Source organism: Schistocerca gregaria, chromosome 3 (assembly GCF_023897955.1).
Source record: "Schistocerca gregaria isolate iqSchGreg1 chromosome 3, iqSchGreg1.2, whole genome shotgun sequence".
Classification (NCBI taxonomy): Eukaryota; Metazoa; Arthropoda; class Insecta; order Orthoptera; family Acrididae; genus Schistocerca; species Schistocerca gregaria.
Genome location: NC_064922.1, coordinates 540,038,055 through 540,054,394, shown reverse-complemented (window position 1 = coordinate 540,054,394; position 16,340 = coordinate 540,038,055).

Here is a 16,340-nt window from a genome sequence, read left to right as displayed (position 1 = left end):
AACATTACCACACGCAGTATATATGTTCCTGGTAAAAGCATATTGACATGACCTCTCAGTCAGTCAAAAACGAGATCGTCACTGGTTACTCACTTTCTGTATAGTCTCTCCAAAGTAGGCAGATATTTCGCACCACCTATTTACGGAAGTAAAAACCTACCCACCGTACGTAGCCATACGATATTCTTACTTCCATGCAAATAGCCAATTACTTGAGTATAGATACTTGATCTGTGTACAAGATGTGTCTGAGAAGTTCTGTGAACGATCTCAGAAAAATAGGAAACAGAATTACAAATACCTTTACTGTCCTTAAAAGTAGTCACCATTGGCTACAACACACTTCTGATATGGGTTGTAAAGATGTTGGAAATTGTCAGCAGCAAACGCTTCGTGTGCAATCGCTCGACGCACCTTCGACAGCACGTTGTTGGATATCAGTAACGTCTGCGAAGCGTTAGCTTTTCAGAGCTAATTTAAGTCGGGAAACAAAAAAAGTCTACTGGCGCCCAATCTGGAGAATAAGGATGGCGATGAACAGCATTCACTGGTTCGTGAACAATAACGCTTCCACTGTCTTTGCTTATCTTCAACTCTTATGCTGTCATTGTCAAGGATAGCTGCTGATCATTCGTTAGCATCCGTCGAACACGTTCGTTGTTGTCTGGGATGGTGCTTGTTGATCACCGATCTGAACGCAACTCAGAAACTCGTCTTCGACACCTTCCTTTCCATCTCCAAAGCGTTTGAATAACTCAGACATACACTTTTTACTCAGAGCTCCAGCACTGTACACTTCCACTAAATTTCCCAGAACCTCCTCGCCTTTTTCCCTAATTGGAAGCAGAATATAGTGTTGACATGTTACTCTATGTTGCAATGACACGAATTCTCACACTGACTCCATCTGCTTGGTCGCGACATGCACCAGTGCTTCGCTTCGCTGATTGCACGACAGGGGACGCTTGTCGACATCCTTCTCAATGTGAAAATGCGGAGGCCACATCCGAACCAGCACGGTTTTCAACGTATGGGGCCATGTACCGAACGTTTCAGAGGCAGTCTGTACTTGTCCCTGCGACAATAACTTCATCCAACCACCCTTTCAACTCCACCTCTATGGTGAGAAAGGTCTTCGCAACTATCCTCTCCCGGCGAGTTCATAAACACTTGAACCATCACATATTGTTTTCTGTTAACCAGCGTGGCTATCATTCCAACGTCTGTTCTTTCGTACCTCTTCCATCTACTATTACACCACCTTAACAATCAAAACTCCAAAAATTTTGCATCCATTGACCGTGAAAATGACTATGACAGTGTATGGTATTTTGGTCTCCTTTCAAAACACCAGATGTAAGCACTTCCAATTCTACATTTACATTTACATCTACGTGTACATCTACGTTTACGTCTACAACCATAGTCTGCAAACCACCGTGCAGTGAATGGTAGGGGCTGCTTCCTATTATATCTGAGATTCGTTGAAATATATTTTCAACATAAATCAGTTTTACATGACAGTTAAAATAGTATCACTGCTGCTATGAGATAACGATGGTGCTGGTGATTTTTGAGAAAGTATTATGTTTGTATTGAAGATGAACTGCAAGAAGCTAATAATTTTGAATGGGGGGCAAGAAGAACGAGGGAGAGAAGAAAGCTTGCGTTAGGATATGACTGTCATAGATCATTGTAGGATATAATTCGTAGGACGGGTATGTAACGCGATGGATTTCATTGTTGTGAAGTGGAAACTAATTGTGGATGGACAAGGCACGAATGTACATGGGAATTAAAATATTGTCGTAACAACGCGGCATTTCGAGATAATAACGTAGGATATAGGGTGCTTGAGTTGGAACTTCCACTTTCTATTCTGGGTAAGAAGTTGCTCTAGGAAGAGAAAATGGGGTGGGAACAGGATGTGTTGGTATAGGATGTGAGTTGGGGGAGACAGACAAATGCGGAAACAGTGGTGGAGATACCGTCGCTCCATGACTGAAGGGATTAGTAAAACTTTTGATTGGCGCAGATCTAGGTGATTACGGAAATAAGACAGGGCATATTACGTCATATAGATGAGGTGGATGACAGAACGACGTCGATTTTAATTCGTTTTGGGTGTTTTGTTGAATGGCAAAGAGGTTAGCTTCCACGACTTTGTAATTACTCCAACGGTATAGATAGTACACCAAAATATTTCAGCAAGCAGAAAGAATGGCTCTAATGAATTCACAGTCTGAGGTTGTCTAGATACAGCTCCAAATGATTGAAGTTGCAGAGATATTGCTTAGCCTTGATCGGAAATATGCATGTAAGCCGAGTCATTTACTGCTTTGGGGCGACAGCTCAATTGACCACAACAGACCTTGAAACTTCGTCCACTGAAGCTGCATCAATCGTCAAAAATCCTAAAAGCCTTAGAAATGGATTAGCTGGAATAGTCTGCAGCTTAAAATTCTTATCTTGGTGTGATTTAACGACAGAGTAAATCCTTCGAAAGCTACTTTTTAACTGTGGAGAATTCAGATCTGACCTAGAACAAACAGTTTTATTTCCTGATACAATCAGACACATAGTTTGACATTCGTGATTTCAACCTTATCAGACGGTCAACTTGTGGTAAGTATATAACGTTAAATATAAACGTGATTTTGACAGGAGATAAAAAATTGCAATCTATGCTCAATGAAGACAGGCCACGAACAAGAAAACGATGACATCGATGTCACCTTCTCCGAAGAGTTTAGCCTGTGTTTATGGGATGAAAAGGGATCATTTTAATTGAATACCTTGCAAAAGACGCAACAGTAACTTATGATTAAAGCCCAAGTCTTCTGGACCAACCAGAGCATTAAAACATAGATTGCAAAAGGAGGAAAAAAATGCTTTCATCAAAACTACTCACCTCCTCACAAAGGTACTTCGGCAATGGGAGACGTGGTGGATTAGAAGCACGAATTGATGAGATATCCACCCAGGTCGCAAGATTTGGCACTCTCTGATATCCACTTACATTCTCATCAAAAGGAATTTGCGGTAATTATAATCTGTAAGATGACGCATTTTGGCGTAGTGCGTTTCCGTACAGAGGTGCTGATAACTACAGGTGCCAGATAAAATAAATAATAGCAAAATATACCAACATGAAGTGAGTAAAACCACAGAATTACTTACGACAACGCCTTTACTCTGAAACAATTACTTTAGAAGTTATGCTTATGACGTGCGCTGGCACATATATCATTTATATATCTATTAACATAAATCAGATTGTAACAAACAAGCTGTTGTTGATTAGATCTTATTGAGGGCAATCAATTTAGCTGAGCAGCTTTTACACGGGGTACCTGAAAAAGATGCGATATCGCGATGTAGTAGAATAGTACAGTTAATTGGTTTAATGGAACTTAGAGATAAGATACAGATTGACAGAAAGCACCAAGCCATTCTGGAACAGTATAACTCAAGATCAAAAGATGCAACTAACTCACATTTACCTAGATAAATTGACGATGAATTACGATATAATTAAATAATCGAAGTAGAAAATGATATTGAATAAAACAAATCCGAACACATTATGAGAATGAGAGGAAAAATTCCTTTAAGAACAACGTCCAGTATTACGTTTGTAGTGTAATTTATAAGTTCAAGAACATTTTTTAATTGCGTGTATCTCAGGTACTAATCATCATAGAAATTACCATTTAGGATTAATTTCCTTTTTTCACTAGTGAACATGGGACGTTATGGACTATGTTAATGAACTCAGAAAAATTTAAATAACTGTCATTTTACTTGCAAGACCCCTTCTCACGTCTATAGAAGAAAAGGAAGACATGTGTGCATTTGGATAACCTTTCACAAGACTTTGTGCACAAAAGACGTCATTTTACGTCACACGTACATGTCTATGGCTGTAGGAAATGCTATTGACTCTCGTTAACTTTCGATGCTGTGTGCTTGGAAAACACCATATTGGGTTCCGTAATTTCGTATCGTAACTTGCGTGTTACGAAAGTTTGTGTCCCGCCCTATTAAAAATTTCGTTTTTTACCTTTACATTTCTAAAAGGTTCTGGGACTATCTTAATAAGCTAATAGAAGTATGTTCTGCAATATCCGATGTTATGTAGAGAGTGATCTCTCTCCCTCTCTGTCTGTCTGTCTCTGTCTGTCTGTCTGTGTCTCACTCTCTCTCTCTCTCTAACACAAAAATGTCTTCAGTTACATTACATGTTTATCCACCAATATGACGTTTTACGTAATTTTGTTGCAACACATTTTATCAATAAAGAGGGGTTTCGAGAGATCTTCAGTGGTCTGAAACAGCATTTATTAATTGGACATAAGATAAATGATATTCTGCTCTAATTCGTCTGCTGGAATGGCTACCCAGCCTTTACAATTACAGAACAACTCCTGAGATTAGTTGTCAGAGTTTCTAAAACTAAGCCTATTTTATCGAGGCACCTTTATAAACAGTGTTGAATTTATACTTTAATGGATACAATGCTAACTCGCTTCAGTTTTATTGTTTTAAATCAGCAAGGTATCTCAGATTCGATGGTGACGAAGTCATATTAGGAAAAATAGTCCAAATTGTTCAATAAGTATCGGTGTTAATTCTTGCCAACACTTTAATTTCTCCCTTACGCATAGTCCAGTTCACATGAATGCAGGACCTTACATATCCAGCTCACAGCATCCTGCAGGAAAATGAAACCGTAAACTCCACAGCTTTCTACGTGGGATGAACGTTACTTTGAGCGTCATGTTCGCCTAGCGGGTTGTGAACCTAACGATGACGAAAGTCGATAGACAGCTCTTTTCGCTTTTGATACAGCGTGTGACGTTACAATGACGTCACGTTTGTACAACGTCCTGTGAACTGTAGATTACCCGACACAGGCAATACTAGTCAGCTGGACTGTGAGCGTGGCAGCACGGTGCTGACCGCAAATGCAGTGGTTCGGTTTGGCGGAAGCGGTGATGAGATTTCGTGTGGCAGCGACAGCCACAGTAACTCGAGCGGCGGGTCGGCCGGGTTAATCAGTAGCGCAGTGCAGAAATATAGAGAAATTCAGCGTCATTGTGGAATTACAGCGGTTCATTAAATGATTCGTGCCGGTTTTGCGGTGCCCCTGCTCTGATATAACTCAAGATGAACGCATAATTACGCTGAACTCAAGACATATGATTACTATTATTTGAACTAGTCCACATTCATCGAAATTTCAGGGAATATTAGTAGAACACTGCAGACTAACACTTAAAGCAGATAGATAATTACGGCTGTACGCAAATAACCTTAAGAGCCACAGTAATCAGCGTAGTTAACTGTTCCGCTGGAATTTTCGTGATTTTGCTACTTCACCCGTTGCGTCAGCTCGTAAATTCGTGTGACTATTTCACTGTTCTTCCAAAATTGTAATTTAAGCAAGGAACCTGCTCGCTGGAGAAACAATGAACAACGTTCACTGACCCAAAAGGGGGATAGCAGCGAAACGTAAGCGCAATTCTTAGCTAAGAGAATCATTTCCAATGCAAGGCTGAGGTTGAGTTACATTCATCTCTAACGGCAAGTAAACTCTCAAATCATCTCTTGCAATTGTGTTCTGTCGTCTTCACAGTGAGTCTGTATGATTATTCGACTGTGATCAATGTACCTTTCAGCTGCTGTATTTATTTACTTGCCCGGCTTAAAAATATTGGTGCCTTAGTTTGTATGGAACGTCACATACATTCGAGTTTTATCAGTACGATCAAATAGTTATAGGATTTAAGCTCAGGTGCGACTGTGTACTGAGGCATGACAATTATCCTGACATAAACCTTCAGTGGTTAAAAAATGAACACTTCGCGTCCGGTAGCGCTATGTATGAAAACCACTGACTGTGCTGTGTGCAGTCTGTGGCTGGTTGGACTAATTGTTGGAATATTCGCTTGTGTACTGTTGGGCAGTTGGATGTGAACAGCGCGTAGCGTTGCGCAGTTGGATGTGAGCCGCCAGCAGTGGTGGATGTGGAGAGAGACATGCCATTATTTTGAGAGGTCCGCCAGAAAAAGGAAATTTGTAAAGATAGTTGTCATGAATTGATAGATATATACATGATGACTTTTGAACATTATTAAGGTAAATACATTTGCTATATTATTCGCAAGACTCTTCGATTGTGATTTTGCACCCGTAGAGTTGCAATGGACGGCTGCTGGACATCTCTGCAAGGACTGCAGTGGGTCTGCACCTTTGGTGGCCCACTAATACCATTATCTCTATAAGAAATACAGTGGGTCTACTCTTTGATAACCTACCTACCAATATTCTTCAAAACAGCTACTGAGTCTGCTGTTGGTTCGCTCTGTTGTGGCTCCTTACCTGTCTGCATGTCAAGAGTCAGCACTGTCTTTCCGTTGGAAGGACAACACTTCTTCAAGACTGCATGGAAATCCACTACTTCCGTGTGCATTTTCTTTTACAGCTCATACTTTGTTCTACTATGATGAATGATCAGGACTGTCTTCCTTTTGACCAACGGAGTATCAATAATTGTGGACATTTGATATACACTACTGGCCATTAAAATTGCTACACCAAGAAGAAATGATAAATGGGTATTCATTGGAGAAATATATTATACTAGAACTGACATGTGATTACATTTTCACGCAATTTGGGTGTATAGATCCTGAGAAATCAGTACCCAGAACAACCGCCTCTGGCTGTAATAGCGGCCTTGATACGCCTGGGAATTGAGTCAGAGCTTCGATGGCGTGTACAGGTACAGCTGCCCATGCAGCTTCAACACGATACCACAGCTCATCAAGAGTAGTGACTGGCGTATTGTGACGAGGCAGTTCCTCGGCCACCATTGACCAGACGTTTTCAATTAGTGAGAGATCTGCAGGATGTGCTGGCCAGGGCAGCAGTCGAACATTTTCTGTATCCAGAAAGACCCGTACAGGACTTGCAACATGCGGTCATGGATTATCCTGCTGAATGTAGAGTTTCGCAGGGATCGAATGAAGGGTAAAGCCACGGGTCGTAACACATCTGAAATGTAACGTCCACTGTCCAAAGTGCCGTCAATGCAAAACAACAGGTGACCGACACGTGTAACCAATGGCACCTCGTACCATCACGCCGGGTGATACGCCAGTATGGCGATGACGAATACACGATTCCAATGTGCGTTCACCGCGATGCCACCAAACACGGATGAGAGCATCATGATGCTGTAAACAGAACATAGATTCATCCGAAAAAAAAAGACTTTTTGCCATTCGTGCACCCAGATTCGTCGTTGAGTACACCATCGTAGGCACTCCTGTCTGTGATGCAGTGTCAAAAGTCATCGCAGCCATGGTCTCCGAGGTGATAGTCTGTGCTGCTGCAAACGTCGTCGAACTGTTTGTGCAGACGGTTGTCGTCTTGCAAACGTCCCCATCTGTTGACTTAGGGATCGAGACGTGGGTGCACGATCCGTTACAGCCATGCGGATAAGATGCCTGTCATCTCGACTGCCAGTGATACGAGGTTGTTGGGACCCAGCACGGGGTTCCTTATTACCCTCCTGAACCAACCGATTCCATATTCTGCTAACAGTCATTGGATCTCGACCAACGCGAGCAGCAGTGTCGCGATACGATAAACCGCAGTCGCGATAGGATACAATCCGACCTTTATCAAAGTCGGAACGTGATGGTACGCATTTCTCCTCCTTACACGAAGCATCACAACATCGTTTCACCAGGCAACGGCGGTCAACTGCTGTTTGTGTGTGAGAAATCGGTTGGAAACATTCCTCATGTCAGCACGTTATAGGTGTCGCCACCGGTGCCAACCTTGTGTGGATGCTCTGAAAAGTTAAACATTTGCGTATCACAGTATCTTCTTCCTGTCGGTTAAATTTCGCGTCTGTAGCACATCTTCGTGGTGTAGCAATTTTAATGGCCAGTAGTGTATTTGTTATCTTTAACATAAAAAATTGGCAAATATGTGTTGACCACTGCCCATAACAATTTGTAAAATTTTTTGTGGGGAGCATGGGAGCTATGTAAGTAGGCTGTTTAGGTTTTTATGTTGGTAACGCCACGTAGCGCTATGTATGAAAATCACTGACTGTGGTGCGTGCAGTCTGTGGCTGGTTGGGCTCATTGTTGGAATATTCGCTATTGTAGTGTTGGGCAGTTGGGTGTGAACAGCGCGTAGCGTTGGGCAGTTGGGAGGAGAGCCGCCAACAGTGATGGATGTGGAGAGACATGCCAGAGTTGTGAGAGGTTACTATAAGCGAACGATATAGACGTGTGTACGCCACAAAAAGGAAATTTGTAAAGATGGTTGTCATGAATTGATAAATATGTATGATGATTTTTGAACATTATTACGGTAAATACATTATTGTTTCTCTATCAAAATCTTTAATTTGATAACTATGCCTATCAGTAGTTAGTGCCTTCAGTAGTTACAGTCTTTTATTTAGCTGGCAGTATTGGCGCTCGCTGTATTGCTGTAGTTCGAGTAACGAAGATTTTTGTGAGGTAAGTGATTCATGAAAGGTATAGGTTATTGTAAGTCAGGACCATTCTTTTGCAGGGATTATTGAAAGTCAGACTGCGTTGCGCTAAAAATATTGTGTCAGTCTAGTGATGATCAGGACAAGTAAAGAGAAAACTGAGTACGCTGAGTTTTGCTCAGCTGTTTGAAAGTTCTTTCATAATTTTTCAATGGGAATGTTTCAAGCTGAACATAACGTCGTCATGGCCGGTGATGAAGTCATCTGCCTTTATTATTCAGAGTTGCCAAAGGACTTGTCCCCAACTTTGTGTCTCAATTACTGCCAGTTCCCCTTGCCTTCGCACATTCCATCAGTGCTATAGTTGAGTAGGCATAAGTTGAGCCATGACAGCTGCAGAGGATCGGGCACGACAATTTCGCTGGCTACCGAAACCAGTAACGTAAAGCTAATTTCTAAATGTTTCTACAGCAACGCTCCAGTGTTGTCACAACACTGTAGACCACCACTGCTGTCGCCTGCAGCCGTTAGCATTTCGCATCTGAACGCTGGCAACAGTGCTGCGTACCTCGCTAAAGGATGCCGTCGTCAGACTGCGCCGTTTCTGCTTCTTCATTACAGCTTGGATCGAGGTGACTATACACTACGCGGCGCTCTGCCTTCTGCAACACATCACTCTTTGCGTGCGCCAGACACAGGTTGTGACACACGGTATGAATCGGATCTGATTCTCTCCCTTCCGCGACACGTAATAACTTTAACTGAATTTGCTGTGCAGCAGAATAAGAACATATCTGCTTCAACAGACATTTTCATCTGCTCAAGTAGTAAGAGGACAATGACTAAAGTTCATTCTCATACACTGGGTTATTTTTTCAGCCCTGTACAAACTCTAGAGACTGACAGATGAGAGTATACGAAACAAACAAGGTCTAATGAACTCATGTTTGTAAATGCATGGTTTCCACGCTAGAGACCGTTTACTCAATCGTACTTTGTTACAGAGACTGCGGGCTAATACGCGTTGTACCATGCAGCTACAGTTACAGTATGCATGGTTTTTTAGTAGAGGGTGGTACTGTTCCCCATACATCATGCCTTAGCACCGTCTCCTGCGATAGTAATTGGTATTGCTGTGTCCGGTTCACAGTTCTTGCTGACTCAGCTTGCATTGGATGTGATATAGAGTCGCATGCAACGGTTCCGTATCCGAATCGAGAGCTTGCCGACATGTTGTTTACGTACCAAAAGGCAAATGTCAATGGGCAGCAAGGTTGTATCATGAGACCTATCCCCGCCGACAACACCCACAGCATTCAATGTTTACAACAATGTTTCGCCGATTGTCAGAGACAGGGTCGGTTCAAGAAGGAAAATCATGGAGAACACACCCAAAATGTTCGGACACCAGATTTGTAGCAAGATCGGACTAACACTGTTAAAGGCGACAGCCATGTCAGTACCAGACAGTTGTCCCTCCAGTACAGGGTAAATCAGACTACCTTGTGGAATATTCTCCATGACAATTGTTACTACCCTTGTCACTTACAACATGAAACAATACAACAAGAAACAGCTTCATTTTTCAAGGAACTCTTTGACAGAATAGAATGAGTGACCCATGAGAAAACTCTTCAGTTTATATTTGAAAGCGCGTGGGTTACTGCTAAGAATATTGAATTCTAGTGGTAGCTTATTGAAAATGGATGCAGCAGTATACTGCACACCTTTCTGCACAAGAGTTAAAGAAGACTCATCCAAATGCAGGTTTGATTTCTGACGAGTATTAACTGAGTGAAAGCTGCTTGTTCTTGGGAATGATCTAACATTGTTAACAAGAAATGACAGCAAGGTATATATATATATATATATATATATATATATATATATATATATATATATATATATATATATATATTACTGGCCATTAGAATTGCTATACCACGAAGATGACGTGCTACAGTCGCAAAATTTAACCAACGGGATGAAGATGCTGTGATATGCAAATGATTAGCTTTTCAGAGCATTCATACAAGGTTAGCGCCGGTGGCGATACCTACAACGTGTTGACATGAGGAAAGTTTCCAACCGATTTCTCATACACCAACAGCAGCTGACCGCCGTTGCCTGATTTAAAGTTATTGTGATGCCCTGTGTAAGGAGGAGAAATGCGTACCATCAAGTTTCTGACTTTGATAAAGGACGGATTGTAGCCTATCGCAATTGCTGTTTATCGTATTGCGACATAGCTCCTCGCGTTAGTCGAGATCCAATGACTGTTAGCAGAATAAGGAATCGGTGGGTTCCTTTTTATAAAGTGGCTTTACTACTGAGTACTTTAACCTTTCAGGAAACTAACCATTTCTAAAGGAAAAATTACAAATATGGCTAAATACAAGGCTAACATGTGCAGCACAGTACTTTGGTATTCTGCTAGACACTCCATCACAACCAGGAGAGTCCTTAGTTTTCAGTGACGTAACTATTGACTCAATCTACCAGTTGTCTGTATCACAGAGGAGTATTTCAGACACCAATCTCGGAAAGGCACTTGCCAAGAGAATTATATGATTCCCTGTAGAAACTAAATTTTTATTTAATTCACCAGCAATGCTCAGAAGATGATTGTTAAATACTGTACATGTATTTGATTTATCAGTAACAGAATATGTAACTGACTTTGTATCGTCAAACTTGTGCTGCTGACCAGACACTTCCTTCAAAACTGACCATACAGTTTTAATTTTAGCCTGTGAATTAGCTATTCTGTTTGCATACTACATACTCCTTGCCTTCCTAATAACATTTTAAGCATCTTACAGTACTGTTTGTAATGGGCTACTGTAGCTTGATTGTGACTACTTCTAACATTTTGATATAATTCCCACTTTGTTTTACATGATATCCTTATCCTACAAGTCAGCCACTTGGGCCGCCTTTTACTGCTAGTACCCCGTTTAGAACATTCTAATGGGAAGCAACTCTCAAAGAGCATGAGAAATGATTTAAGGAAAGCATTATATTTGTCATCTATGATATCAGCGCTGTAAATATCGTGCCCCTCTCGTTCCTTGACGAGGTTTAAAAAGCTCATAGTTTGTAATTATATGTGATGTTTTTTTGAATACAAATGTGTTAAAATTTGAGCATCATGGTCTGTAAGTCCATTTACCCTTTTACTAACGAAATGCCTGTCTATTAATGAACAATGAATAAAAATATTGTCTATAGCTGTGGTACTATTCCCCTGCACCCTAGTTGGAAAATACAGTGTCTGAACCAGATTGTATGAATTTAGGAGATATACCAACATCCTTTTCCTTGCACCATCATCATATACAAAATTTATATTGAAGTCAACACATATTTTTTTAAACTAATTTCTGGTACTCCCTCTAAAGTGAATGAAGATACCTCTCTAGCTTGAGTAGAAATGCTCTGAAGTCAGCGTCAGAGATCTATAAAGAACAACAATTAGAAGTTTAGTTTCACTAAATTCCACTGCCCCTGCACAACATTCAAATATCTCTTCAGTGCAGTGCCGTGATATGTCTATGGACTCAACTGGAATACTGTTTTCTACGTACATGGCCACTCCCCCACACCGCAAGGAACTCCTCGAAAAACAGGCAGCTAATTTGCATCCTGGTAAAGGAAGCCTCTGAATTGTCATATTATTTAAGTGGTCCGCCGATATACCAATAATTTCAGAGTCAACATCAATAAGCAGTTCACTAACTTTATCTCTAATACCCCTTATATTTTGATGAAATATGCTAATTACTTCTCTACTTGGAAACATGATGTCCTCTGAAGGTGAGCCCTTAGAGGGACTTCCTTTAAGTGGGTATACCTATCAGCTGACTTTAATCTAAAAAAGGTGCAGTTGTAACACCAACTAGTACAGGAATTTTTCCATGACTGATCCCATCACCACCCGCTACATTGTCACCTAAAAGCTTTGCCAGCCTCCCATTCCCAGTGAGGTGCAGGCCATGCCTAGTGAAACCCGGTCTACTGATAGACCCAACTGGCACCACTGAAATGTGACCCAAGCCCTGTGCCATCAGTGCCTTCACCAGCCCCATGTTGACTCGCCTAACAGCCGCATTAAGATGAGACCGATCATGACGCTGAAACGAAATGCACATTATTACCACCAGTTTGAATAGCTTTCTTTACCAGGTCACCACCTACATCATATTCTCCGCGCCTATCAAGACTGTCCCCTGCTCCACCCACTAACATTACCTGATGCTCCTTCGTAAAATTCCTACATAACTCCCCTATGCTGTCAGTCATCTGAGCCAACGATGCACTGGGCTTCACAATGCTGGTGACCTGGTACTCATTCCCCAAAACTTCCTGCAACTGCTGGCCCACACCTCTACCGTGCGAACTACTACATCTACAGCTACAAGAGGCTCCTCTCCACTCAACTCTGACAGTTGGTCAAACTATAGCATATAGGCAAAGTATAACTGTCTGAATACCTCCTCGTCCTAGCTGCCTACTTGCCAACTGCCAGTTCCCATTCCGCAGCAGACTTCACCCTCATCAACCTATCTATTTCCTCCTTTGCGTGTTGTAAATGCACCTGAAAGGCACAGATCTTGCGCTCCTACTCCTCTATCAACTTATTTCTACTACAGACTCTGCATCCCCAGGAGAGGGTCTCGCTAGAATTCCCACTGGCTTCCCCACTGCATTTCCCCAAATGAAAATACTTTGAACAAATCCCACACCATAGCCCACTACTCATGGTAAAATTTTACAGTTATTGAAAGAATCTATAGGTCTACGTTATCTAAGTACAGTTACACCAGTGGAATTACTTATAGAACTAACAATTCTCTCTACTAAGAAAGCAACTACTTGTTTTAATACTACTAAACCACAACTAATGCCAATACCAATAAAGCTTCATAAAATTATTAGCTAAATCGAAAAATTCAAGCGGTCAGAGGAACACTCATGAAAATGAAACAATGAATGAAAATTGTACTGAAGTAGTTCTCTAGAAACGCCGGCCGCTGTGGCCGAGCGGCTCTAGGTGCTTCAGTACGGAACCACGCTGCTGCTACGGTCGCAGGTTCGAATCCAACCTCGGCCATGGATGTGTGTGATGTCCTTAGGTTAGTTAGGTTTAAGTAGTTCTAAGTCTAGGGGACTGATAACCTCGGATGTTAAGTCCCATAGTGCTTAGAGCCATTTGAACCATTTTCTCACGAGAAACAATAAGATACGTCAGCTGAAAACTAAAGCAGACATTTACCAAGCGACTTCAACGCACAGAAAACCTTAAAAAGCACAGCGAACGAAAGTTTCTAATAGTTTATTAAATCATTATTTCGCCACAAACAGCACGAAACACTGCTGAAAACTATTAAATTTAATAACTGTATAGCAGTGCGCAAATAACTTTGTCAGTACTTAGCTTGCGGGTGACTTTGCCCCCGTTGCTGGAAGAAGTGGCATTGATGATTTGAAGTGTTACGTGGCTGCTACATGATCGTCCTCCAGCTCACTTCGCCGTTAACGTCCAGAAGCATCTCAGTTGTGTCTTCGCTGGTCGATGGATTGAACGGGGACGTCAAGTTGCGTAGTCTGCTCGTTCACCAGATCTCAACCGAGAGATTTCTGATTATGGACCCATTTCAAAAGTATCGTGTATGCAGAGCCCATTCCAGATGTGGAGCCACTGGAATAGCATATTCATGCTGCCCTTGACGTTACTCGGATGCGCATGACGGATGCGAGCGTGTGAGACACAGCATACTACCTCGCGTACACGCATGCGTTGAGGCACATGGAGACTATTTTCAACACGTACTGTAACTGCGACTGTATGGTACAGTGCGTATTACAACTTAGTCTCTGTAACAATGTATGACTGAATAAATGGTTTCTAAGATGGAAACCATGCCTTTCCGGACATAAGTTGATTAGACCTTTTTCGTTCCGTATCCTCTCATCGATCAATCCCCAGATTTGTGCACGGTGGAAAAAAATCACCCTGTACACAGTCACCTTTCACTAAGCTGATTAAACAATTGCAACTGTTTCTATTCTCACCCCTTTTTGGGACAATTTTAACTTTTGGGCGTAACTGATGTTAATGTCTAAACATTCCAAAAGAACAAGTTTTCGATTCTGATAAAGACATGAGACAGTGAGTGGGAGACTTACCGCCTTCCTCTTCTGTTGCTCACTCTCTTTGTCGTTCTTCATAGCACTTGTCCTGGTTATAATGCATACAGCTGATCAGAACAGGATGAATGAATCAGAGGGATATTGCAAAACAAGTTATAGAAACCAATGACTTTTGATTAATAACCTATAAAGAGCAGGCTATAGGTAAGCTTACCCCCTGCTGACAGAATCACTGAATTATTTTAGTACTGTAAGCATAAAAAATATTTGCCGTAAATATGTTTATAGTATCATATAATTCACAACAGTTGCTGCTTTACCACTGTAATCCACCCTAGATAGCGAGAAAACGGCGCTCTAACATATAGAAGGTAACTAACTTTCTGTCAGTGGACAGAGCAGCAAAGCACATATATGAAATTGATGCACGTGAAAAAATTGACTGGCAGTACAAAATTAGGATCTAAGATTCTTCGACAGAACTATTAGCATCGGCAAAAACAACCACTATGTCATGCTACAAGCATATTTTAAGGATTCCATCTGTGGGGTATACTTTTTATTGAGATAATTTATTATCAGGCGTAGTTATTGAAATATATTAGAATGTTCAGTAATTGTGAAATAACGCCAGTCTCTTACTGATATGAAACAGTGCCGTAGTAAACGTAACTGGCGCTGGGCCACAACACTTTATTGGCGCCTCCCTCTACCTCCCCCGCCCCCCCCCCCCCCTCATCCCTACGCTCAGGGTACGGAACTACAGTTCACTGTCGCCCCACCCTCCTCCAGAAACACATAGACTAATAAAGTATATAGAATTTACTGTAATAATAATATATTTTCCGGAAAATCTTATTTGTCTCTGCAACCATTTGGCGCCCCTCTTCAAGTGGCACCCGAGACATTATGGACCTTATTGCCACCCCCCCCCCCCCCCCTCCCCGTTTTCCCCACTATACGCCATTGATATGAAAACATCATATTTGAGACACATTTTTGGGCCCGACCACTACGTACCAAGGTAAATATGCACGGCCGACGCAGCCTTAGTTGGTTAAAATCGTAGTGGAGACAGGAAATGTCAGTTGGAGGTGTGCGATGTTGCCAATTTATCGATGCTGGTTTAGATTTCATCATAGATGCCTAAACATCGATGGCTGATAACGATCTACCGCAAAACAATGATGCTAAATGAATACCTGTTTAGCTAGACGAAAAAAGCAACACACGGATACATCAATTTCATATTTATTAATCAAGCGTGATCCAAGTATGAACTGATTCTTACAGGTCACAACAGATTCATTGTAACATTGAATTTTTCTCCATTTTCAGTGCGTTTGGTAACAACGTAAATGTTAAAATAGCAAAAAATGAAGTAGTAACAACTGCTGACATGACTCGTCAGCGAATATTACCTTTTCTATGATCCTTGGGAGAATACAACGTTCCTTCATTGCTGCATCATTTTGTAATCTTCTTTAATGTTAACACAGACCACGTGAAAATGAAGATGTGTTGAAAGTATTTTTTGTTCATAATTATTATCTATCATAATAGCAGATATAAAATGTAAAATTATTCGAGAACTAATACAACACAAACATCTAAAAAACTTAATTGTGGATGCTTTGGCTTCCTTTATAGAAATACTTGTATTTAT